Raw genomic sequence first — 25684 nt, 5'->3', positions numbered from 1 at the left:
AGTAGCAAGTCATCTAAATCTGTATTTAGACACTTTAAAAAACAGTCTGGTTTTCAGTTGTTCTGAAGACTCTCAACTCCCATTCCCCCACTGTCTTTTAGATGGATTTAGGCGCCTAACTTTAGGCACATATGCTTGAATATTTTGATTTGAACCACCTCGTACTTCAGTTTACCCATCTGTTAAATGAGGATAATACATATCTACTTCACAGGGATTTTGCAAAATCAAATGTTTGTAAGGAACCTTCAATCCCCAGGTGAAAGGAGCTATAGACTTGCAAAGTATAATTATGAACACATTACAGGTCCTTTCTTGGAGTAAGGAGAAGGCTTCTACACTCTCCAGCATCTTGCCCCTTGGCAATGATTTAAGTGTAGGCAGTGGTCATAATCAGGAAGTGCCTCCTCCAATTTACAGCTGGTGATACCACCTGTGCCTGTCTAATTCCAGCCAAAACAAACCTCCTCAAGCCCACTTGCGAGGAAGGGCAGAGGATCCAACAATGACAATTCAGAGTCAGAGGGGATAGTGAAAGTAGTGGTTCTGGTTTAAGCACTGACTTATTTCTGGAGGTTTGTTGCTTTTTTAACGGTGGGATATTTTCTCTTTCTTTGTAAATACAACAGCACTGCTCAGTGAGAGAAATAGACTCTGTAGTACATTGACTGACGGGTGCACTTAGCAGCAAGGGCAGCATCTTAGGCCAGGTCTACACTATAAATTTACATTGGTATAACTACATTGCTCAGGGACGTGAAAAATTCATAGTCACTCCGACCTAACCTCCAGTGTAGACAACACTATGTTGATGGGAGGGCTTCTCCCATCGCCATAGCTACTGCCTCTTGATGATTACCTGTTCTGTTCATTCCTTCTGGGGCACCTGGCACTGGTCACTGTCGGAAGACAGGATACTGGGCTAGATGGACCTTTGGTCTGACCCAGTAGGGCCGTTCTTATGTTCTCTTGTGGAGGTGGATTAACTATGCCAACAGCAAAAGTTCTCCCATCAAAGTAGTAGCATCTTCACTAGAAATGCTATAGTGGTGTAGCTGCAGTGTTGTAAGTGTAGACCTGCCATTAGTTATTGCCTAGGGGTTGGGGATATGACCTGGTTGGACACTAGATTATCATTAATAAAGGACTTTATCAACCAGGATTGAATTTAAAGGTACTGGGCACTAGGGAGACCACAGTGGTGGGTACACTAGTTCGTAAGGCCACTACTCTTTCCTTCAGTTCCCTCAAGAGGGGAGAGTTTACTACAAGGCCGACAAGAAATTATCCAATTAATAATGTAATAATGATAAGGCTAAAAGTCAGCTTAGGCGAGCTCATACATGTGTGTGTGTATAAATTGGTTGTATATTTTATCTCTCTCTCCTACCCTTAGTTTGTTGCTCATCTTCTCGGAGTATAAGCTCTTTGGCGCAGAGATTGTGTCTTATTAGTTGCATTGACAGTGCCTAGCACATTGTGGGTGCTACTGTAATACAAATAAATTATAACAATAGAAGTCTTGACTAGAACTGGGCGAAAACTTTTTGCGGAAACCTTTTTCAGCAAAAAAATGCTGATTCAGCAACACCAAAATAATTCATTAATTTGTGATGCTTTTGCTGAATTGTTCTTTGGGGGAGGGGGGAATTCAGAAAAAGTCAAAATGTTTCAGTTTGACATTTTTTAAATGAAATTTTTTGATTTTTCAATTCAAATTGCCTTTTCCTTTTGAAAATTCCTTCCATTTTATAGGGGAAATAACCCCCTAAAAATACCACTCAAAATTGAAACAAAACATTTAGTGTTAGGTTGACCCAAAATTTATTTTTTAAAACTTTTTGAGTCACTGAAGAATTAAAAAAAATTCAGTTTTGAGTAACTCCAAAATGACTTTTTGTTTTTGATTATTCAATACTTGCCAGCAAATTGAAAAAATAAGGTATTCAACCAGGTCTAGGCTTGATTACTTATCATAATTAAATAGCCTGTGGCACTTTTCACAAGACTAGGAGTATTGGACCCCATGTCCTAGACATTGCAATTTGAGGTCACTGCCTTCTGCCTACCTACATCCTCTATAGTTTTAATTGGATATGGCAATCTTATTGACTGCTTCCTAGTGTGCAGTATTGCTGTGCACTGTTAAACAGCTACTGCAGTCCACTCTAGACCTGCACTTTAGTGCTAGTTGAAATGATTCCTGGAACCTCTAGGATGACCTTTTATTTATTTATTTATTTAATATTTTAATATATCTCCTGGCTCTGTACAGGATACTGTAACCTAATCTCACTTGGGGAACCAGAAACTCAAGGTAATGTGTTCTTTAGAAAGAATCATACATGAGTTCTTCTGGGGAAACCAATACTAACAAGGAAAGTCTAGCTCCTGACTTGTTATGTATTTAGCAAGGACCTTCCAAGAATTCCAAAGTGAGATAGTCCAGACAGAATGAACAGAGAAGAACATTTTTAAAAGTGCTAATTAATTCTGACTTAATTAATTCTGTTCCAGGTATTCAAGCTGAGACGCATACATTAGGGTCCAAATTCTGCTCCAAGTGACATCAGTGATAAAAATCCCATTGATTTCAGTGGTGCTGGATCTGTCACTTAAGGTCTGATTTTCAGATTTACTGACTACCTGCACCTTCTACTGACTTCATCAGGAGTTGTGGGTACTCAGCTCCTCTGAATGATCAGACTTCAGATGCGTAGGCTGGACACCCAAAAAATTAGTGCATACCTTCTATAATTTTGGCCATAAGAGCATAGGAATTGCCAGACTGGATCACAGCTGAGGTCCACCTAGCCCAGTATCCTGTTTCTGCCAATGGCTACTACCAAATGTGTCAGAGGAAGATGTAAAAACCTCATCATAGGCAGATGGAGAGTAAATCTCCCCTTCCCCTCCATCTTGGTCTCTAATTGTTAGATATTGGTTTAAACCCTGAAGCATGAGTTTTAATGTTCCTTCCAGAATATTGTTATCATTAATTAAAACTCTGGATATTCTTGATAAATGTCCAATCCCTTTTGAATCTTGCTAAATTCTTGCCTCAATGCCATCCGGTGACAGTGAGTTCTACAGTCTAATTATATGTTGTGTGGAAAAGTATTTCCTTTTATCACTTTTGAATTTCCCACTTTTTATTTCTTTGAATGTGCTATGAGATGGGGGAACAGAAGCTCCAGATCTACTTCTCTAAATCATTCATTATTTTATCATGTCCCTTTTTGTCTTTTTAAGGTAAACAATCCCAATCTTTTCAATCTCTCTTCACAGCAGAGTTGTTTCAGGCCCTTCATCAGTCTCATTACCCTTCTCTAAACCTCCTCTAGTTCTGCAATATCTTTTTTGAGAGGGGGTGACCAGTACTGCCCATGGTATTCCAGATAAGACTGCCCCATTGATTTATATAAAGATTTATATTCTTTATGCATCCTAACAATTTGTTAGCTTTGTTGACCGCAGCTGCAAACCGAGCAGAGATTTTCACTGAGTTATCTACAGTGATGCCTAGCTCCCTTTGTGGAGGAGATACAGCTAATTTAGAATCATAATATTTATAATGTGCATAATTTAGCCAAAATGTGCTCACTTATATCAGCTATGCAAAGGTGGCACATGGGGAGCAGACATCAATCTAGAGCTGTAGGATCTGAGACACCTTCAGAAACTAAGTTATAAGGAAATATGATAAATGAGGTGGTGCAAGACCTTGAATTACTGATCGTGAATAAGGATAAAAAATTATTCTGCACTGACAGACTGGGAGACAGAGTAAGGCCATGTCTCAGGAGCCCTATGACCAGGCAATTTACTTGTGGCCAGGAATCTGATTGATGCATTTAGGATCTTGTTTATGTGGGGGGAAATGGTCCTGAATTTAGAGATAGGTGGGAAAATGACCAAGTGGTTCACCAATAACAGACTTGGTCAGGTGAATGCTTTGGAGAGAATTCTAGGAGGAAGTGAATCAGAAAAAGAAAGGAAAGAGAGGGCTGTGGCTGTAATTTGTCTACTGTGGGTTCAGTGAGGCTTTTGATAAGATATTGCATAGAAAGTTAGTTAAAGTCAAAAGTTCGTGCATCAACTCTTGAACCTGGAATGAAAGTTTGTTGGCCGAAAAAGGAGCCAGAGTGGCTAGAAAACCCTCAAACCTCAGAAGAGTTAGAAGCCTGGCCAGCCAGAGACCCTTACCACAGGCTGATCTGTGTTTTGCATTTGCAATTCCAAGAGGCCAACAACAGGTCCCACGAGTGACCCCTTCCCCTCCAGTTCATTTACCAACTGGACCTTTATCTTTAAATCCCCACCTGCCTGACAGTGTCTCGGGACAGATATCAAATTCATCACTGAACATGTCTGACAGTTGTTATGAAACAAAAACCTATTCAATCCTATCAGAATTCAAATTCAGATCAACCCAAACCTCAAAACAACCACTGTTGTTACAAATACAATTTCAGCCTCTCCTAGTACCATGAGAAGGGCAATACCTACTGTGACAATTGATATGCAGCTAGAATCTTGTAATTGCAATTATGGTCCCACTTGAAAGTATTTTAACTAGTTATTTTCATTCTAAAAAAAATACATGGGGAGAGGACAAAAGGATTAGAATAAAAAACAAAAACACTTTCTGACACTGGATAAAGCAATCTGCTTCATCAGTGTTTCCCCCTTTTTAATGCCTGTCTGCTATTTCATTTCCCACACCCAGTATAACCTCAAAGCTGTTTCTTGGATAACCTTTATTCTTTTTGCCATGGATTTTGCTGAACTGGCCCATTTGGCTACAGCAAGCATTTACTAGTCTCTGTTTGAAAAAGTACATTCCTGTTGTCTGATCCTATAATTATCTGGGTATGAATTTGTAGTGGGCAGGTTCTCATCTTCCAATTCAGATTTTTTTTTAAATAAACAAAGAAAAGAAGAAACTGTTCAGCCTCACGAATCTATAAACTTTTTGATCTTTAGTGTTTGGGGTTTTTTTTCAGTTGAATGCAGTAGTGACAAACAAGCATATGAGTGACTGACAAGCCAGCATACAAAGACTGACAAACACGCATATCTAAAATTCCAAAGAGACACTCAACATTTTTTCCCACCTCACATGGGAAAATCTCTCTGTCAAAATTTGTAAAGCTGCCACCCTCTTTTCTTTCAAATCCTTCTGTAAAACCTACCTCTGCGATGATGCCTGCAGATCATTCCCATCTGGCACTGGTTAGGCAAGTGACAAGTTGTGACTCTGCTTTTCTGTTCAACTCTGTTTGTTTTATTGCTGTTGCATCCTTCCAACCTATTTCAACCAGATTTGTCTGTTAAATCCACCTACAGTGTCCTGTCTGACCAAACAGATTCTAAGTTATATGGGGCAGGAGCTTTGTTACTTAACTGTGCAGCAGCTAGGACAATGGGGTCCTGTCCTTGATTGGGGTCCCTAGGCACTACAGTAATACTAGACATTAATAACAACAACACTTTTCTTGCTGCATCGCCAAAATTCAGTCACTCTTTCTCCTGTGGCTTCATATCCTAGTGTCATAATGCCTGTTCCTGAGGCACCTGAAATGAGACACCAGTTCCATCAGCAACTCAAAAGACTCCTGGCAATTTTACCCACTGTCTTGTCTTCTTCTCTTGAGGATTTAGAATAGAGGCCTCCGCTTTCTCTCCACCCTACCTGGCTTCTTGGAGCAGGGGTCAATTTGTTGTCCTGTCTTGTCATCCCCTTTGTTGAGACCTCAGATGGAATAAATGAGGCTGGGATAGGCAGTACCCTTGTGGTTTCATAAAAACATCCAGCTGGTAACTCACCTTGAGGTTGCAACCATCTGTTGTTGTGCAATGAGACTCTTATAACACACTTTCTTAGGAGCGGCCAAGCTAGGCAAAGGGGCTGAGTGACACTGGAATAGAAGGAAAAGAGAGATCTGAACCATGTCTCAGCTATACTTTAATTTGACACAGATTTAGGGGTATACTTCATCTCAGTTTCTAGTGCATGCAAACTTTCACCAGGCCCTCCACTGTCCCCCCTTCCCTTTTTAACTTTTACTCAGTGTGCAGCCTCGAACATACAGAATGTAAACAGTTTCTAGAGCTGACAGCTATAACGTAACAGTGTTTGACTTGTCTGACTACAGGCCTGATTCTGCAAGCATAGAGCTCCCACAACTCAGCAGCGGCAGAACAGTTACTTCAGATTTTCAAAGATATTTATGCATCTAACTCCCATTGATTTAGGCGCCTAAATTCCTTTGAAGATCTGGGCCACAGACCCCAATTCAGCAAAATAATTAAGCATATGTGTAATTTATATGAATATTGCTACTGACATGTGTAAGTACCTTACTGAATCAGGACCTTACCCTGTAAGCGCTTTCAGGCAAGGAATATGTTTTGGCCTATGTTTGTAAAGCACCATGCAAGTTTATGGTACAGAACATTATTATTATTATTACAGTAGAGCCTCAGAACCCCCATCAAGGATGTTGGACCCATTGTGCCGTGCTGTACAGACAAATAACAAAGAAGACAGTCCCTGCCCCAGATAGCCACAACCAACATTCCAGACAAAAGGCAACAGGTGGGCAATATAGACAAATGAGGCTCGGCGTGGGTTGAGGGAAAAGGGGATGAGGTTACAATAAAAAAAACAGAAATTTGCAAAAAAGCAAAAGTCTCAGCTGACCACTTCCCTACATGTGATTTTTTTTTTATCAGAGTGAAAGTTCACAAGCAGGTCGATAACTATAAATAAAATACACCTAAAACCTACTCAAAGGGCTTCTTCAAAGAACAGGGAAATCTGTACATAATCACAACTGCACCATGATCCCCTTCATGCCTCTTCAGGTAGTCTCATGTATTATTCCATTGCTCCTTACACAATGTCCTTTTGTTCTGGAAATTAGTAGCCAGCTTTCTAAAGACCACAAAACATTTGAACTTCTTAAGGTACTTGATGCTTGGATTTCAAGCAGATGGTGAGGTCAGGGTTCTAGTCCTGCACCAGCACCCCCTTCGGGTGTTGTTGGGGTTGCATACTCACTCTGGGTCAGGTCGCTTGAGTGAGGGCGCTCCATAGCACTCTGAAGGGGCCAGAGTCTCTGGTATCAGCCCTCCAGTCGAGTCCCTCTGGATGCTCACCCCTTCTGGGCTCCCAGGGGTAGATAACTTAGGAGCAAGAAAATAAACGAAGGGAAAGGAAATATACAGTCAGTCCCAGCCAGGCTGCTGGCATCTCTTTCTTCTGAAGGGCCTTGGATAGGCCACAGTCCGGCTCAAAATCTGGTGCTTTGCCGGCAGAGCAAAATGGTACAGTCCTGTCATGTTCCTCTGTACCAGATAAGGAGTGGCTACAGAGCTTGCTTATGCATACCAAATGTGTTCAGTACAAGATCCTTTAATGTACTGCTAGGTATGGCTGAGGTACATTTAAATAAGGTATTTTACACACAGTGCCACCTGAATAGTATCATACAGTTTTGCATTCCATTACATCTCCCTCTAAGTTCTACTTTCCTGCCATTTGCAATATTTACACTATCATGCTGTCTTCGAAGTTCAGTACAGATCAGTCTGTTAAGTGTCTCTAAATTGTACTGGTTTTCAAATTACACGACCCAAACGTGTAACAACTTGGTCATCTGGCTGCCCATTATTTGCAGTAACTGGCTGTGGTTTGGAATCTTTGAGTCTTCTTTGTGTTCTTCATGGGCCATCTGTAGAGTTTGCTTTGTTGATTGTTCTTTCTGAGGAACACAAGACGTAAACGGTTTCTGTTGAACTGTCCACTGTTGGTCTTGATCATATATAATCGGGGCGCTGAATTTTTTTTCTTCATGACTGCTGGAGCTGTCCATCCTTTTTCTCCATCCAATTTGACATAAACATGGCCACCAGGTTCTAGACCCGACAGTTCTCTGCGTGATGTCTGTTGTAAAAATGTTCATAAGCTCTTTTAGTCTTTTTATCTGATTTAGCTACTCTCTTCATGTCTGGCTACTCTGGAGACAGGTTCTTTTCCGAAGCTGGAACAGTAGTTCTGAGTTGTCTTCCCATCAGGAGTTGTGCTGGACTATATCCAGGAGCTGCTATTGGTGTTGATCTGTATCTCAGTAGAGCAAGGAATGGATCTTCCTGCTGTAGGATTGTCTTGGCTGTCTTACAGCTCTCAGCCTCTCTATTCTCTTGTGGGTAATGTGGGCTACTAATAATATGATCAACATATATTTCATTTGAAATGACTTAAATTCTGCTGCAGTGAATTGTGGTCTGTTGTCTATCCGTAATTGTTCTGGAATACCAAAGTGAGGAAAAGTGCACTTCAGTTTCTCGATAACACTGCAAATGTTATGTCTTTTAAGTAATTATTTCTATATACCTGGAAAAATAGTCAACGACAACCAGATAATGATATCCTCTGAATTTGCATAAATCTGCAGCTAGGCTTCTCCAAGGTCTGTCTGGTAGAGGTTTTGTTGTTAAAAGTTCTTTGTGTTATCTTGGTCTGTTAGTTCTGCAGTGTCCACATGCAGAGACTTTATTCTTTATGTCCTTGCTGCTGCCCAGCCACCACACTGACCGGTTGGCCCATTCACAACATTTAGTTAATCCTTGATGTCCTTCATGGATGAGGTTTAGGTTTTCTCCTCTTATTTTGTTTGGAATTATGATGTAATTACCTTTCATCATAAGTCCTTTGACTCACTTACTTGTCCAAGCACTGCAAAGTAGTATCTTGTAACTTCCTTAGTGTCCTTTATTAGATACTGGAGCTAGCATCCCTTATGTAACTTAGAGCTTCCTGAAGTTGCGTGTTTGTCAAGGTTGCTTTTTGTAGCTGGAATAGTCTCTTTTCTCACACTGGTTGTATGTGTCCACAGCATCCACATATGCCTTTATGTCATCTTCGAGCTCACAAATAGTTGAGTGTGATGCTGGACTCCATGACACCGTGTTTGCTACTACCAGATTTTTCCCAGGAACATATCTAGCAATGTGTTTAAATTGCATTAACTTTAGCAACAGACATTGGCATCTCAATGGCTCTTGATTGTCAGTAATAGAGTCGATTTCCTGAGTGCTTTGGTGTCACAAACAGCTGCAAAATGTCCATATTTCTTGCATTTATTACACAGCATGCCTCTGGAAGTGCGTCATATCTTGGAATATGACTTTTTTCACACCTTGTGCACATAAGCTGGAATTTGTCCCTCTTAGCCTGGCAGTTCTCTCTTCTTGCCTCAGGGGTTTTATGATAATGACTTTTAACACTCAAATGTCTGTTTACAGTTTCTAAGCTTGTTTCAGCGTTTTCAAGTTTGTCAGATTGCTCTAGATTTTGCTGTTTCACCAGCCCAGACTGCTTTGCTTTCTGTGTAGCTGTGGCTAAGGTTAAATCTCTCTTCCATTGTAGCTGCTGTAAAGGCTGTTATCTATTCACCCAATGGCCAGCCTGTCTCTGATATCTTCATGTTTTACAGTCCCAAAATTGCAGTTTTCAGCCAATGTATGCAGAGCTCTTATAAAACATTCAGTATTCTCCCCTGGTTCTTGTATTTTCAAATGAAAACATGTTCTTTCATAAACCACATTTCTCTGAGGTATGCATCAAACATAGCCAGAATGCTTTCATAGTCATCTTTGTGACGGTTACCAGTAAAGTCAACAGATTTAAATATATGATCCACTTGCTTCCCCGTAGCATAAACTAAAGAAGATACCTGTATATCTCCAGTTTCTTTGTGGAGTTTGTTTGAAGTTCACAATCTTACAAAATACTGCTTCTAGTCCATCCATTGTGAAGATTTGCCAAAGTTTAAGTTCTCTGGGGCATTGAAAAGTGGCATGTGGATGAGATCCTGCAACTTTTGTTGCTGTTTCCTTTCAGTTTCTGCTTTTAGTTTACTCCTGACACTATGTATCAGATATGAACAAAGCTTGCTTATACATACCAGATGTGTTCAGCATAAGATCCTTTAATGCACTGTCACGTATTGGTGAGGTTTATTTAAATAAAGTATTTTACACACAGTGCCACTAGTGGCTGAACGGTATAATACAGTTTAGCATTCCATTACAGCCCTCTTTGCCACAGGGAGCTTGGACCTTCTTTTAGTTTTGCTCTGCCAAGCCTCTCTCTGGGAGCTGGGAAGCTCCCCTCCCAGAGCTGCCCACTATTGAGCTGAGCTTCCCCCCAGCCCTTGACCTCTTCTCCATTCTTGACATGACTTGCAAGTGCAGTAGTATGGAGCCACTCCATCCCAGAGCAATTCCTTAACACCTTCCTGCCTGGTGCAGGATTTATACCATGTCACAGGTGATTACTGTAGACAGGGTAAGGTTGCCACCTCTGAGGTACAAAAGTCCAGGACATTGAGGATGATCCTGAGCCCAGAAAACTGGAAAGCTGGAAGTGTGTACTGAGCACCCTTGCAGATTTCCCTGGAAAGCTCCCACAAAAGAGGGATGATCCTGAGAAAATCTGGATAGGTGGCAATCCTATGGCAGGGCAGAAATTTCATTTGGGCTGAAATTTTACATGGTGGAGGTAAAAATTCTAGCTAAAATGGGTCACCATTTCCAAGAACAAGACTAGGGAAAATATGTTGTGTTGCCTAAATTGAAAAATTATGGCTACCTCTTCTTAGAGAAACATTAGTACCCCAGACTTTGGAGCAGGTACTTGTAATTTGGCCAGGGAGTGGCCTTTGTGTCAAGGATGTACTTTTTGCTAGCCCTGTGACAATCCACCCACATTTGGCCAAGTTACAAGACTTTGAAAAATCACAAGTCACATATGCTCAGTATTCAGAGTAGCAGCCGTGTTAGTCTGTATCTGCAAAAAGAAAAGGAGTGCTTGTGGCACCTTACAGACTAACAAATTTATTTGAGCGTAAGCTTTCGTGAGACTTGTTAAAGCGTTGCAGTTTAATTCCCCAGAGATTCCATCTTCACTGAGCATGCTCCAGCTTGGAACTGAGCATGACTTTCCTTACAATTGCAGTCAGGGCTGCTGCAGGCTGGGACCAAGTCCTGGTCTTCGTCTGGGTGTAGGTAGCCTGTTTCCTGTGCTCCCAATGCCCCCGTGCTGGGCGCAGGCAGAGTGAAGGAGGAAACTGTCTGATCTGAATGCAGAAGGGACAAGAACCTAGGAGATGTAGGGGGACAGACTGGAATGAGGAACCTGGCAGGTGGGAAAGGGAAACCTGTCTCACCTCCCATGGTTGCTGTGAAAATAAATGAATTAATGTTTGTGAAGCACTCATGCTATAGTGATGAGTGCCACAGAAAAGCCCTTAAAGAAATTAATAATGTGTGTTCAGAGCAGGGTTGAATAGTGTGCAGTAAATAGGGCCTGGGGTCACCCACTGAACAGCAAGGAAAGAACAAAATATAGAATAGCAGCTCAAAGTGAGCACCATCCATCCTGTACACTAAATGAGGCAAGGTCCTGTGGAAAAATAGTATGGGATCATGTAATTAAAGACTGTATCATAATGCATACACACAAAGGGACAAATTGAGGATGGATGGACAACCTTAAATCAGGCATTTCCTAGCTTTTGAGTTCTTGACTTTGCAACCTTAATGTTCTCATAATGTAGCATGTTTGTATATAATATGACTGCTGTAGGCATAGCCACCCCACAGCACACTCTTCTGCTCAAGTATGGTACTGTCAGCACCCCTGCCTCAGTTTCCTTCTCCAAGATGGGTTTCCTCAGCTTTGCACACACAGATCAGTTCTGGAAATGTGGCTTGGCCCTCCTGCCAAGTCCTAACAACCACAAAGGCCCTTCCACTCTGCATGGGCTTCTCTTCAGCCTACCCTCCGGACCCTATTCTCATCCCCTTTCTGGACTAACTTTGAGCTTTTCCTCTGCTCTAGAATCAAGCTTGTACTAGCCTAGTCAAAAATTTCACACCCCAGAGTGATCTTTCTTATTGCTTTTATGAGGCTCAGGTGTCCATTAAGACCCCCTTACTCCCACCCCCGCAGGCTGGGAAGCAGCTAATTAATTAAGGCCCAGGTGAAGCTGGCCCCATCTCCCTTACAAGGGTTTTGTCATCCTGAAACAGTAACACAGAAGTTGAATCATTTGGGCTTTCTGATCCTCTACCCTAAGTGGAAAACCTTTTTAATTTCAGAAACTTCCCTGTGAACTTTTCAATATTTGTCAGTACCCATTTGCAAAAGTCTCAAAATGGGTGCACTTACCTGATGAGATATTGCAATCTGCAACCCTTCCTTGCATCCCCTGCACTCTTGAGCTGAATAAGGAGAACTGGTTTTCCTACAAGAAAGTGGGAGCTGGGAAATGTGATGCAGAAGACTGATCATCTCTTCTCTGCCTATAAATGAAAACTCTTTGGGGGCATCTATATATTTTTTTGCCCCACGTCCTCCTTTAAATCCTAAATACATTCTTATTTAAATCTTAAATACACAGTTATGTTTGGCATTGGAAGACCCAGCTCATTAAGTTGGTCAGATGTGAGTGATACTTTTAGATTCACTAGTATCCTGGTTCATTATAATGGATATCCAGTGTATGAAACTGTGCAACTATCGTAGAGTGGAATGTATTTAATTTTACATTTGAGGGGATATTGTACACCTTTCAAATGTACTAATCAATAAGGGCCAGATTGCAGACCCCCTCATATGTCCACATCTTGGTAGAGAAGCAAGAAAGAAGCCCAAGGTCCCATCAGAATAGCTACCAAGTTGCTCCTCCACATGGAAGTAGGACAAAGAATAGGCAGAGCTCTGGCTCAACCCCCACTGCTCACCACACAGTGGAGCTAGCCACCATGTGCAGCATGAGTATGCTATACCACTTGGAGTGGCATCACATAATACTTTCTCTCCCCAGTAACCAGGCAGCAGAATTCTTTCCAGTGCTCCTCTGAGACAGTATAGCTCCTGGCTCCACACTGCCCCAGCCCAGGCCTGTGGCAAAATGCCACAATTTAATAAAATAGATAACGCTGTGTGCCACTATGCAATACTTACCAAGATTTTAATTGAATGATTTCCAGTTTTCTGGGAGAAGGGGGGAATTATAGAGAAGATAGAAAAATGTGTAAAAAGGGAAATACAGAAAAAATGTCAATGATGAATAATTAAAAACTGCATTTAACAGTTTAAAATTGTCTGAGAAACATAAACATCCCTCTCTGTTCAACAAGAGAAGTTCATAGTCCCCACTGCTTTCCCATAGCTAGCAAACCTCTGGTAAGCAAAGGTTACATAGATATAGATACGTAGAGTCTGGAGCATTTGGGCAATGACAGACAATCCTTTCCTCTGATTTTTCTAATGTTTCATAGTGTCTGATTGTAAATTCTTCATCTAATATTTCACTCATTTCTATTTCTGCTGAAAGTCAGCACTGAGCTCCAGTGTATATCCAAAAAGCTAAAACTACGGTTTGACAGAGCACTGAAGTTATCAAGTTTCAGAGTAGCAGCTGTGTTAGTCTGTATTTGCAAAAAGAAAAGGAGTACTTGTGGCACCTTAGAGACTAACAAATTTATTTGAGTATAAGCTCGATGAAGTGAGCTGTAGCTCACGAAAGCTTATGCTCAAATAAATTTGTTAGTCTCTAAGGTGCCACAAGTACTCTTTTTCTTTTTTTGAAGTTATCAAGTGACTTTTGCTCTTTGATGAATTATTTTGAGTATATTCAGGCGGGAGTATGCAAGAGGCAGGATTTTCACAATTACAATGGAATAAGAAATAAATATGAAACAAAAGATTAGTGTCCAGCTGTTCTACTAGGAGTCAGGGGAGAATGTAGGGGAACAGTGGTGGTAGGCAGGCCTAATAATAGCAGTAAGAATCACCAGAGACTTAAACAAGTGCTCAATTTGAAAACAGTTAGAGGGAGCTAGACTTGTAGCCCACAGGATTACTTTGCTAGCTATTATATCCTACTAATCCAGCCAGCAGTATAAATTAATATGTTTCTTTTTCTGAAATTAATCCATTTTATTCTTATATTTTATCAGTATTAATTCCTTGGAATTTAGGATGTGTTGAGGCATGTATTTCCTAATAATAAGTTTTGCTGAAATTCAAGAAGCCTACCAGCCATTAAGATCCGGTAAGATCTGCTATATAGCAAAAAGTATAATCAGTTATATACCATCATAAATGTTGGCAACCTTTGGCACAGATAAGAATGGTCCCTGAACTTTGGGGAACCAAAAGGAGGAACTATCCACAACACATCACAGGTTTATTCGGCTTCTACAACCAGTTGGTAACCGCACAGTACATCACAACTTGTGGTCATCAAGAGAGCTTAGGTTGGCAGTTTTGGAATGAGATAATTCTTATTAATATATTTATAAAGCAAGTGTCATAATCCACTAACCTATAGGAGAAGGGTACCCATACATTTCTTAGGGTAAGATTTGGGTATAGCAGGTTGGGCCTGAATTACATAGGTCAGGATACTATAAAATACCCTGTAAGAGAGATTCAAGGGTCAGTCTTTAGGGATAGCTTTAGGGATAAGTTCAGCTCTTCTAAGTTCTAAACTCTAGCTATCTATTCGATCTTCTATCACGCTATCAGCTCAACTTATGCAGTATAGTATAACTACTCAACATTCCTAACCATTGGAGAAGACAGCACCATCACATTATCGGGCATGCCAGGAGTGAGGCTGGTCCTTCACCTCCTATTACCAGGTCCTCAAGGAAAGGTGTGAGTATGTTAGGTTAAGGTACTTATAATAGAGATGGTACCACCAGGAGTTTTGGAATTCTTTTACTGTTTTGCAGTTATAAGTTTCATTGCATTTCTTATTTTTTTGTTAATTTCAATAAGGGTTTTATCAATTTGGTATTGTCCTCAGTGTACTTGTTCTTGCCAAGCACCCTGAGAATCCTCTCCCAATATAGAACTCTCTGAGTTCTTAAATTCTGTAGTCTGAATTGGATAAGACCTATAAATCTTCTGGTCAGATGCGATCAGTGGCGAGCCATAATAACTAACCCATCATATTCAGGTCAACAGACTCAACCAATCCACCCCACCCCAATATTTGACCTGGATGAATTTTAGATCCATTGCCTCTTCCCACATAACTGAAAGAGGAGCAGACCTCAATAAAGCACCTATTACCTTAACTGAAATCAACAAATTGTTTATATGAAATCACCAACTCATTTCTCTTAACAACATATTTGGCTCAGCTGTTGAAGCCAAAGTTCAATACATTATTCACTCAAATATCTAATACCCATCATTACTTTAACAACAACAACTAAAACATAAAAAATAAAATAAAAAAGTTTGTACTGGATATATAGAAATGCACAGAGATTTTATTCAGTATATGGTATGCAACAGTCTGCTTTAGCTTCAAACATCATCTGGACCAGATTTCAAAACCGGCCTCTGATTTTGCATATAAAAAATTGTACACCCACCATTTGAATGCACAATTATCACACTTGCCTGTATAAATCAGGTAGCTGGGCCTGTAATGAATTGATTTTTAAATGTAAATCCTCTATTGAACTTGCAGCTACAGGGCAAGATTGTAAGAAACTTGCCCTTGTTTCCCACACAGTGGAATAAAGGGATATAAAGAATAAAGAATGGAATAAAGGGACATAAACGGGCTACCCAGATTGCTTTCTGTGCATAGGGTTAGCTGTCCATGCGGCACTATCTACCCCCATGCATACGTGCCCATTTTGGTGGGAGAAGGAGGTGTGAGTGGGCAGAGGTTGGGGTCCACCCTCCCCTAACACAGCAACCTGTAGATCTGAGCTGGGATGGGGTGAAGAAGTTAACTATGCTTGGTAAAGGAGAAACAGAACATCCTTTCCTTCCTCACCGCCTGGAGCCATAGGAAAACCCGGAAAAGAATAGTGCCTGTCTGAGAGATGTAGCTACATGCCACTCCCTACTGCGGGTGAACTATAAAGTCTCATGCTTACCCATTGTAATTGTGCACACAGAATTAGAGGCTAGATTGAGGCCGGGTGAAAATTAGACTGTCGACCCACCATGCGACATTCTTTATCCATGATTGAATATGCCTTTTGCTAGTCCTAATTTCTATGATCCTATGCAAGAAAAATGTGAGTCATTGTTACTGTGCAATACTGTGTCTATAAAATGGCTTATTTTTTGGACTTCATGACTGGATGGAAGAGAGGGGCATATCTGGATACCAAATAGTGGACCAGATCCTGGGCTTCAGTAAGGAAGCTTTTGTGCTTGCTAAACTATGGTTTTGCTCCTGGAAACCTGGCAGACATCTAACTGGTTTGGACCCACAAAAGTTTCCTCATGCAAGTTTGGTTTCTTATGTGCACACATAAATACATGCACAACATGCAGGCAACTTTAACTGTAGGGCCAGGTTTTCAATGCACAATAAATATCTGCTGTTCTGCATTTACTCAACCCACAAGAAGTATTATCTGACACTTGTGTGTACGGTTACTCTGCTTTCCCACTTAGACTCTGTTGGCTAGGTTCTCAGCTGGCATAAATCAGTGTAGTTCCATTATGAGTCTGCTATCGAGAGATCTACCACTATATTCACTTTTAGCAACTGACTACCTTAAGGCATTTTTGCACATATGTGTTTGAGGATGGTGGTGTTGGTGCTTTTTCTCACTTCCTTGCATCTTTAGTACTCATATCAAAATGATACATAATTTGCGGTGATTTCCACAGGGAGGGGCAGGCTAAGCATAATTGCAAGCTTCTAAGTAATTTGTGCCTTTCAAGCTAGTTTTTGTAATACAGATGCTCCATCTAAATGTTACTGAATGTTCGTAGGTTCCTAGGCACTTTGGTTTCTTTTCATGCCATATTACAATATAGCCCTTTGAAGCACTGTATCTGCAGCCCACCCCCACTCCTTTTCCTTCTTTCCCTCCATCTCTGTTTGGTCACAAGAATGTCTAGTTAGCTCTCTGTAGCTTTCAGATGACTGTGTTGTTTACTGTATAGCCAGCCCCATACAGGGATTCAACAGCTTTCTCTCTTCTTATGAAGAAAAGGAGGACTTGTGGCACCTTAGAGACTAACCAATTGATTTGAGCATGAGCTTTCGTGAGCTACAGCTCACTTCATCGGATGCTCATGCTCAAATAAATTGGTTAGTCGCTAAGGTGCCACAAGTACTCCTTTTCTTTTTGCGAATAGAGACTAACACGGCTGCTCCTCTGAAACCTCTCTTCTTATGATCTTCCACCCAAAGGATGCTCACTGGAAAATGTTCTTAACCATAGCTAAAAAACGATACCCCACAATGCCACCTCTCCAAAGCAGCAGATGGAATACTGAAGGTGATGGAGCATAATAGAAAAAAAACTGCTAGTGAAACTTGAACTAATGTATTATATTTGGCAGTTTGGGATATCCAAAAATCCTGACCTTTCCCATTTTGGAGTAGATGTATAGATAGATAGATATTACTCAGAACAAAAATATAAAGGGTTTCAGAACACTTTTTGCTTCTGAATCTCGTTCAACTGGATAGACTATCATGACTCAGTTCTGTTTTAGAAGGGCTGGGGAAACTTGTCACAGTTAAGAATGAAATCATTAGGCTGACATGGCATTTAATATCTGAACTGCCATCAAACAGAAAACTGCACTGTCACTTTAAAAAAACCCAATGGGATAATTTATATTATGGGCCAAATTCATCTCCAGTGCAATCCGGTCATACAATGGATGAATCTGCCCCTGTATTCCTCTGATATTAAAGTGTGGTTCTCCTCTGAAAACAGCCTGTAAAAATGGCACTTTCAGACTCAGCTGAACAGTCCCTTGTGTGTATTCAGTGACATAACTGCTTCCCTCAGTAGCTAACGCAACTTTTTACTCTATTTACTCCTGTCAGCAGTGCAGGCCCAATACAGCTCCAGGAAAGTAAGCAAGATTCAGTTCTGGCTCACGTATCATCAAGAGGGTTGTTAATTAAGTTTGACTGTGGAAACTTTATTGATGGTGATATGTCAGTTAGAAAGAACTCAGCTTAGCTATTGGAGCGTAGATTGAGTTTGCAGGGCTGGCAGATAGAATAACAATCATTTTATGTGTAAATGGAACAGAGTTGACCTGGAAATCGTTGAGAAACAATAAACATGGGAACTCCACCCCCCTTTTTTTTTCTGAAGCTACTGTTACATATCTTTAACCATAAGCCTAGCATAATGAGGTTTTTTGCTTTGGAATTTAATTCGGCATTTGTAAGTATTTTTTTAAATTATTGCTCTGTGACAGGATTCCATAAAGGGTTAATAAGGCCTGCACTTGGTTACGCGGGGCTAAGTATGTTAAGCAAAATTCCATGTAATAACTAAGGGCAACACTGAGATTTTAGGCTCAGTCCTGAATTCTAAGTTTGCACACAGCTGCAGGGGAAGCACCAGGAAAAAACTATACCTTAGAGGCACCCCTGTGAGTTTCTGTTCCTTCATAGTCCTGGGGTATGTGTGCGGAATATGCTCTATCAACCGTTACACAATGTAGCATACTCCTTGCTTTGCCTCAGTTAGCTCCACTGGCCTGCAGGCAGGGGCAGAACTAGTGCCAGATTAAACAATTTTGACGCTCTGTGCACTATGGCAATTGTGGGGGCCCCCCATCTTCCCTGCCCCCCCCAAGGAGGAGGAGACCCGAGGGGAGGGGCCACACCCTGCTCCTGGGCAGCTGGAGGCCCAGGGTGGAGCTGTAAATTATTGATGCAAATGGTGAGCCAAAATTTGTGTTCTTGTGAATTGTGAATTGTGAATTGTTACAAGGGAAAAAAACTGATATTGAAGTCACATATTTCTTTGATGCAACCCTATTTATTTACAAAGAATGTATGAAGTCTGGTATCCCTGAACACACTAAGAACTAACCAGCAGGAGACAATTTCTTGCTGACAGTTCCAAGCCTCTTTTTAGCCAGTACTTTACCCCAAAGCAGCTTTTTTTCAAGGTCACACTGCAAGTCTTTCTCTGGCTATCCTTGGCTTTCTGTTGCCTTTTGTCTGAATCTCTCTCTCTCTCTCTCACACCCCCCCCCCCTGCAACCCTACTCCAGCCTTGCATGTGGCTTATATATTGGGTAGTAGTTCTTATTGTTTCAGCTTGATTGTTTTTTTACATGTATTCTGAAGGAAGGGCTGCTGTTACACCCACCAGCTGCAAGGATGATTCACCAACCCCAGCATAACATTATTAACCTACAAGACTCTCCTAATCAAACACGTCCTCATCAAAACCAGCAGAGGGAAAAACCAGTGAGTCCATTTCTAAGTCTAGCTCAAATTATTTGAGAAACAAACCACATAAAAACTAAGTAACTTTCCAAAAGAAAAAAGAAAATCACCTCATTTTTTAAACTCACTTATCTATGAAATGCCTCCTCCAGTTTGCCTCAAACTTTCAACAACAAAAAACCGCACCCTGGCTTCAAATCAAACATAGAAAACTGTAGATCGACTGATTTACTTTTGGCAAAGTTAGATATGTGGGTAGGGGTCAAAATTGGATTTATACTGGAAAAATAGCTCCACATTTCTCTAGAGAAAGGCTATTATCTCTCCATAGTAAGATGACAGGCTTTTGAGAGAATTTCTGTTATGTTAAGCAGAAAAGCTTTCCTCACTAAAACCCAAGAACTCCTCTTCCTTCAAACACTGAGAACCATGCGTTGTATAAAATGTCTTTGAAAAGCAATGTGCACATACAGTATAGTCTGACATTATCCCAGTGGCACTGGGAACTTGTTGAACAGAATCACCCCTCATGGAACTGGTCTTACAACAGCAAACACACACACAAAAAAGCTTTCCCTACAAAACTGTAAAACATTTATGCTCTCAACACAAATCCAATTTAGCAGCCAGGATTTGATTTACTAACTGAAACTACAGTAGTTGTTATTGTCTCTATTGCATGAACTGTATCAGCATTAAGGCAGAGATCATGGGTACACTTGCTATAAACAGTCATCCTCCGGACACTCAGAGTATGGCAGCAGCAGAAAATGAAATTCAGTGTTTCCCTGACTTTGGACTAGGAGACAGCAGAATAAACTATGCCAGAATGCTTACTGATGCCAGCACCACTCCTACTCGTACAAAGAAATCCAAATCCAGGCTTGCTTTTCTTTGTTATAAGCATCATCTTATTCAGTTTATGAAAGCTGATGTTCCTATAATTACAGACAGAACCAAGCAACAGCAAAGATCAAAAAACATCATTCCTGTGGGGGTGTACATGATAACTGTCGCAATACCAAGAGGTTCATGTTCAGAGTATGACTACCACAGAGCAAAAGGTTGCAACTGAATAATTCTTCAATATGAAATGATGGGGTACTGCATCAATTCAAACTCATTCACAGTGTATTTAGTTTCCCTACAGTTCACAAGGAGGTGTTAGAAACTTGTGATTAGTATTAATGACTACACATGGTCTTTTCACATACATAAGTGAAGCCAATATGAACTTAGGGCCTGATTCTGATCTGACTGTACACTGGTGTACATCAGGAGTAAGTCCACTGAAGTCATTGGGTTTACCTTAGTGCAAGTGAAAGGACGATCAGGATTCTCTGGGGCACAGGTTGAAAACGCAGAAGTCCTAGTGCAACTTATTCAGCCTAGAGCTGAAAATATACATATGTCAACCCTGGGAAAGACTGTTATAAAACAAACAGATAACGAGACTCATGCTGTATTTGCACTGAAGAGAACACAATGTGTTGGAACAAGAGGGGGGAGCATGATGCTCCCTGCACGAACACGCCTCGTGCACCATTAAACACTGCATTGCAAGGCTTGCACCCACCTAGCTGTAGGTGATCCTGAAAATGAACACTACTACCATGAACAACAAAAGCCTGTTATTCATAATGCCACCACTCTGCTTCTTGACAAGCCTCTGCACGAACAATTAAAATAAAATCACAAAAAGTAAGTAAATAAAACTGAAGCATTGCAAAACCAGTCAAATATTTCACATAAGCGACAGAAGATTCTACTTAGAATACTTACAACACTCAATACATACTCAGAGAGGAGTGCTGGTCTGGGGTGGATTCCCATTGGGAGCATGTTCCAACGCAGCTTGGGTTAGGTAGTAATCAAAGGTGCAGTGGTGGACACCCTAAAAGGTAGGTGGTGACAGAGTGCAAATACCTGTCACTTTAACTGTTCATATTCCTTTTCTGAGCATCTTCATTGCAAGTTGGCCATTTGCCCAGGAAACAGACTGTGAAAGCTTTCTTGCCTCATAAATACTCATGATATGCAACTCACCTCCAGGCTATTCTAATTGTTCTTGACAGATCCAGTCTGTGGGTCTGATCTGTGACTCTGCTGAGGCAGGTACAGGAGCAACCTCCACAACAACCCCATTTCAATCCCCTGGCTACTCTTCTCCTCAGAAGTTCACACTGCTTTTTGTGGATTCATGCATCTTATCTTAAACAGGCATAATAGTCACCTTAGTTTGCCCAAGAAGAGTGGGTATCAGGGTGACAGAGATTTCAGTAAGGAAGACTCTGGAGAGCTATGAACACCATAGTGCTGGCACCTCTCATCCTACTTTCCCGCAGCAAGGGGAAGCTTGACACTTTCTATCCCACTGGATGTGAGTTTCAGTTTTCAGATGCATCTCTCCTTCCTGATCCAATTCTACCTCTTCATTTTCTCCCTAACTGAAGAACCAAAGGCATGCAGATTCTCAAAGATTGTCCCTCCCAGGTTCTCTGGCCTGTGTTGTATCTGCAGTTGTAAAAACCAAATGATTCTGTAAGTTGAAAGGTTTGTTTATCCCTTTTTAGATTTTCTCCTTGCATATGACTGAAATCCCTCATGCTACTCTCATTTCCTCTCAGATGCTTCTATCCTCCATTTTCTGTAGACCTGACTATGGTTCCTCTCAGAGTTGTGGTTCTGTGACTCATGGTGGAAGGAACTAATGTAACTCCGTGTTGAAACCAAATAGTAAGTTGGTAGCCATAATAACACTACACAGAATGGCAGAAGAATAAAGGAAAATGTATGTCTCTATGAGAGTGACTAGTAATCCTGAGCACCTCTAGTTTGGGTTTAAATGTAACACTTTCAAAGTGCCTGATTTTCGGAAAGAGCCAAGAACCCACCCTCTGAAGCTCAGGTTTCTTTAAGATATCTCACAATGGACATCCAGAATCACTAATTCCTTTGGAAAATTTAGGCCATTGAGACTGGAAGTTATCACTGACTGGGGAGCAAGGTGGGTGAGAAAGTAGAAGCAGGGATCAGTGCTGCAGGGAGTTGGGCACCTGTTTAGAAGACCTGCACTAGGGAGCAAGGGAAGTACCTGCTCCTGAGCAGATCCTGGCCTGATGCCGGAAGTCATCTTCACCTACCAGCATGACCACGAGATGCTCTTCTTCCTGTTCTTCCTACAGCCAGAAGATTGGCGCTCCTGCTTGGTTCTCTTCACACTAGGGGCACTGTCATAAATATAAAGGGAAGGGTAAACACCTTTAAATCCCTCCTGGCCAGAGGAAAAACCCTTTCACCTGTAAAGGGTTAAGAAGCTAAGACAACCTCACTGGCACCTGACCAAAATGACCAATGAGGAGACAAGATACTTTCAAAGTTGGAGGGGGGGGGCAAACAAAGGGTTCTCTCTGTCTGTGTTGTCTTTTGCCGGGACCAGAGCAGGAATGTAGGTCAGAACTCCTGTAAAGAGTTAATAAGCAATCTAGTTAGATATGCGTTAGATTCTGTTTTGTTTAAATGACTGATAAAATAAATTGTGCTAATGTATATTCCTGGTTTTGTGTCTTTTTGTAACTTAAGGTTTTGCCTAGAGGGATTCTCTATGTTTTGAATCTGATTACTCTGTAAGGTATTTACCATCCTGATTTTACAGAGGTGATTCTTTTACTTTTTCTTTAATTAAAATTCTTCTTTTAAGAACCTGATTGCTTTTTCATTGTTCTTAAGATCCAAGGGTTTGGGTCCGTGGTCACCTATGCAAACTGGTGAGGATTTTTATCAAGCCTTTCCCAGGAAAGGGAGTGTAGGGCTTGGGGGGATTTTGGGGGGAAAGATGGTTTCCAAGTGGGCTTTTTCCCTATTATATTTGTTAGACTCTTGGTGGTGGCAGCAATAAGGCCCAGGGACAAAAGGTAAAATGGTTTGTACCTTGGGGAAGTTTTAACCTAAGCTGGTAAAAATAAGCTTAGGGGGTTTTTCATGCAGGTCCCCGCATCTGTACCCTAGAGTTCAGAGTGGGGAAGGAACCTTGACAGGCACAAAGACAGATGTAGGAGAAAACATAGAAATTGAAATTCTACTATCTTTACAGAATAAGCAGCTATTCCATCAAGGAACTTAGAAGATTACTGAATTTCTTTCAGCGTCTAAGCTGCCTGAGCCACATCTGTCCGGCTTAAATATTTTACAAACACTGCTACAGCATTTGCAGAGCTTCTGAACACTTGGAGCAACAACTATTAGGCTCATAGTTTCCAACTATTGCCAGGTGTCTGTATGGAGCTGTTTGGCTTATGGAGCTGACAAGGTCCTCCACTTCTAAGATCTCTGAAGCAGAGAATTTCCTTTGGAAGCTTAAAAGCTCTGTAGGGTGTCTGCACAGTTTGTAAGCTCCCTCAGAGGAATCATGAAGTATGGAAAGTGCAGATCACTTGGCTAATCACTCCTGAAATTGGCACCGTACTTTTGGAAAAATCATCCTATGCACTAGAAATTAGGGCATAATAAAATAATCAACACATGAAATTTCTACGCCATGTCACTTTTAAGATTTCACTTAACAAACATTAAGAGCCTCTTTAAAAAATGATAAGACATCATGTTCAAAGTCTCATATGTCAGAAACTCGTCATCTGGTTAACATGAAAATTTTGACAACAAAAAAACAATACATACACAGATAAAATCTGCCTTAGTACTAAGATCAACACAAGCCAAAATACATGAAGAGAGGAGTTGAGGAGAAAATTTAGATGGAGTTTAAAAATCAGGTTTATAATGCAAAGAGGTACAGCCTTAATTATAGAGTCATTACTGTTCTCCACCATCTAACTATACCTTATGCATTTTATATGCAATAAGTGAATACATGATCTGGCAAGCCAGACCCCTAAGGCCAAAATGTCCAATAATTATGCCTTTAAAGAACTGTGGTTCCCAGCTGCTTGTGATGCTGACTTCAGTAGGTTGCCCATCAGAGATTTAGCCCATAGTCAGTAAGGGTGAAATTTTCAAAGTGCTCCGCATTGACCTAACTCTGTTCTCATTTCAGCAACAGTAAAAACACTGACATCAACAGAAGCAGAGTTAGGTAGGTGCTGAGCACTTTTGAAAATCCCACCCACATCTGTGTAATATGCTCAAGACAAAGGACAAATTGTGTGGCTGGGGATGTGGCTGCCCATTGTTTGTTGCACATGGGGACATCTCTAAAAACTGAAAATTTTAGAAAATTTTAATTTATAGAAAATAACCCATCCCTGACCACTGTACTTTATTCTTTCTGGTCTCCATGGGATACATGCCAGAATTGAAAAGACCCACTTTTGCCTGGTATGAAAGAAATGCAGGGACATCAGCAGTTGTACACTGCTGCACTCAGACTCCTGAAAATCTGTAATTACATTATCTTATTAAGCCAGTTAAAGCTAATGTTGATAATATAAAAGGCTTGAATAACTGCAAACGGTTATAAAAGCCTATGTGAGGCATGTCATGCATACCTCAAGCAACTGCAAGAACTGCAATTATCAGCATGGACAAAATGACTGTACATCCTGGCTCTCCATAACTCTATACTTGATGCATGTACAAATATTCATATTTTATTTATCTGTGTTTTACATGGTGGCAAATTACCTTATTTCAGAGACAGGCACTGGAAAGATTCCAACATAATGTGTGGCTGATTAAACCCATCAATTACTTTATGGGTTCTAACAGCCATTCACACATCTATACCACCACTACAAGTTATTCATAGTATTAGTTTCTCAGAGTCTCACCCAGGTGTACATTTAGTTACAGAAAACATTCAGAATAGGCTAGGAAAGAAATATTTGAGTATAGCTACAACCTTTAGAAAGAATCTGCTTGATAGCATGGAAGACAATAAGCCCATTATTTTAAAACACTTGAAGAAAATGAACTGTACCTTTCACAGATACTTATGCACTAATTGTTAAGGGATATATGATGGCTGTAAACTTGCTAATTAACCATAAAGTGTCTGTCACAACAAGAAAGGCGGAAATTCTATCATCTCAAAACATCCATGACTTTTGAGTCCCACACTGGCATACTGCACAAGTATGAATGGGAAAGGAGTGAGTGAAAATCGGTACAAACTTTATTAGAAGTCTTAAGAGAACAGCCAAGGGCAAGGAATAGGCAGCAACACTACACAGACTGCGGATAGATTACTGGTGGATTAGTAACATGAAGTCACAAGCACATGCAGGTTTAAAAAAAAAAGTTTCAGAAAAACCCCCACAAACTGTAAGGGCCAGAATGTAGCAGAAAGTCACAGGTCTCCTGTGGGTTGAGGCAGAGCTGTACTGCTCCAGGAGTTGTTGTAGGATGCACAACTCCTACTAGATCTCCTCAGTGCAAGAACCATCCCTTAT

At 40.8% G+C, this 25684-nt stretch overlaps 1 protein-coding gene across 1 annotated transcript in view; it reads right to left on the bottom strand.

The window, feature by feature from the left end:
• The window catches only part of NAB1 (NGFI-A binding protein 1), a 48651-nt gene extending 42804 nt beyond the window's left edge, over positions 1-5847 (bottom strand). Inside the window, exon 1 of the mRNA XM_075118025.1 lies at positions 5830-5847. The gene's annotated coding sequence lies outside the window, so the exon portion shown is untranslated. The remainder of the gene's footprint in view (positions 1-5829) is intronic.
• Between the last annotated feature and the right edge of the window lie 19837 nt (positions 5848-25684).

This window comes from Caretta caretta, chromosome 11 (genome assembly GCF_965140235.1).
Source record: "Caretta caretta isolate rCarCar2 chromosome 11, rCarCar1.hap1, whole genome shotgun sequence".
Taxonomy (NCBI): Eukaryota; Metazoa; Chordata; order Testudines; family Cheloniidae; genus Caretta; species Caretta caretta.
The sequence above is the reverse complement of the archived record's forward strand: the minus strand, read 5'-3'. Positions and strand labels throughout refer to the sequence as shown.